Consider the following 2500-nt stretch of genomic DNA (forward strand, 5'->3'; position numbering starts at 1 on the left):
AAAAATGAAAATACCTCCACCTTTCGAAAAGAGCAAAAACTAAGAAAGCGTGGAAATATACCTGAACCACCCCCTTCTGAGTCCCCCCAACCCCCACCCCCCACTTTTTTTTTTTTTTTTTTTTTTAATCGCGAAATAATGAAACAAACAAACAACATTAACAACAACAGCAAACAGACGAAGGAACAATGGAAACCTCCCAGTCGTGACAGCCAAACAAGACAATGACACAACCACCCACCCAGTACCTTGCTGTTGATCCACTCTTTAGAACCCCAGGCACTCTGGTCGGGAACAGGGGGGCAGAGTGCGGGTTGATATGAATGTGTATCACTGTATCAGGCGGGCAGAGGGGCAGGGATTACAAACAACACTATCACCGGGGCTGGGGCTTGAGGCTTGAGGAGGAGGAGGTTGAGGGGGAGGTTGAGGGGGAGGAGAAGAAACCTGGTCATTGTTTGCCCCCCACCCCCTTCCCACACACCCCCACTCCCACCCTCTCCACTCTCCAGGGCAAGGGAGGGACTGGTTCTGTTCCGTTTATCTTCTTCCTTCTCTGTGGGCTGTGTCCATCTAGGTTTGCTGCCTTCCTGCCATCGGCACTGCTGGGATTTCGGGTGTCTTACGTCATGTACACACACACACACACACACACACACACACACACACACACACACACACACACACACACACATATATATATATATATATATATACATTAAGAGAGAGATTCAAGATTCAAGATTCAAAGAGAGAGAGGGGTCCACACTCACATGTTTTTGCTGAATACTTCGGCCGAATACCAATACATTTTGCCATCAATATCCGTATCTTTTTTTTCTTTTCTTTTTTTAACATGCGCTTTGGCGATGGCCAGATTGGCCCTTGCTACGTACTGATTCTGATCCTGATACAGCGCGAACTGTGCGAAGGTGCGCATGCAATGTGTGCGTGCCTGTGCAGTGAGAAAGAGGGCGCATGTGCATACGCGCATGTGTGAGTGTGTGTGCAAACGTTCATGTGTGCTTGCATGTGAACATTTCAAACCTTGCCGAAACGAACATTCAGCATTTCCTTTCAGCCACAGGAGTCTGACGCCAATCTGTTCAGGACTAGAGTAATGACCTACTTTTTCCCTTTATTTTTCGATCTTTTTTCTCCGGCAAACAACAGGCAAGCATCTTACACGACTGCATTCAAGTATCATGCAGGCGTCTGTCCTGATTAGCAGATATATGAAGCACAACATTCAGGGCACTTAGAGAGGCAAAGACCCCGAAAACACAAACCACTTCGCAAAACAAAACATCAGCCTGCGCTGAGAAACTAGCGAGTGAGTGATGTTGGGAAGGGGGAAAAGTCGACAGAAAGTTCATTCCTGGAATTTTCGGAGAGGTAAACAGAAACCAGAGTGTAATTTTCTTCAGTATTGTGTGGAATCGCACTGGAAACCCCTCGGCAGCTGCGGCATTCCTGGCATCTGTTTTCCATGAAGTCATCGTCAAGCACTGACAGTCCCTGTACTTTGAGCGGGGTCGCCAGAGACACTGGCTGCATTGCTTGGGGTTTCCAAAACAACAGAGGAAGAATTGTCCGGCTACGGAGTCACAAAGTGACGTGAATTAACTGTGGCTTTTGAATTTTCGTTACTGTCGCTGTGAATTATTTATTTATTTATTTCTGTGTAGGTCTTCTTACGCTATTACACACAACGTTGGAAGAGTATATATATATATATATATATATATATATATATAAATATATATATATATATATATATATATATATATATATGTGTGTGTGTGTGTGTGTGTGTGTGTGTGTGTGTGTATCAGAACAGACTCGTTTTCAAAGCGTTGTTAGCACTCTTATTATTTTGTTTTGTTGTGTGTTTTTTTTTTTTCGTGAAACACAGCACGTTTGTGACATGAAATATTCACCTACAAAAAGATCAGTTTAGTTTTGTAAGAGTGTGAATTAAGCATCGTGATTAGTCATTCATCAGTACACCCTGTGAAGGTGGACTGCAAAAAAAACAAAAAAAACCAAAATACAAAAACAAAACAAAAACAACAACAACAAACAAACAAACAAAAACAACAACAACAAAAACAACAACAACAAACAAACAAACAAACAAAAACAACAACAAAACAACAACAACAACAAACACCTTTTTTGTCCGGACAGAGCTGCAAATGTTGTCATTTCACGTCAGTAGCTGTGTGAGGTGTCTATGTCAGTGATCAGTGTGTACATAGCGTTGTGTTCTGAACGAAGGAGGAAACAGTAGAGAAGGGTTTGTTGATGAATGCAAACAATATATACAAAGCACATTTGATTTGCTCAGAAAGCTTTTCTTCAAATAAACTAGTTATTGTTTGTGAAGAGTCGGTGACCAGTGATACTTGTAGACAACCTGAACGAATATATATAAAGCAAAACGGTTTGGCGTTTGGGATGTGGATAATCTGGTTGGTTTGTTTACTTCTTTTGCATT

Source organism: Babylonia areolata, chromosome 9 (assembly GCF_041734735.1).
Source record: "Babylonia areolata isolate BAREFJ2019XMU chromosome 9, ASM4173473v1, whole genome shotgun sequence".
Classification (NCBI taxonomy): domain Eukaryota; kingdom Metazoa; phylum Mollusca; class Gastropoda; order Neogastropoda; family Buccinidae; genus Babylonia; species Babylonia areolata.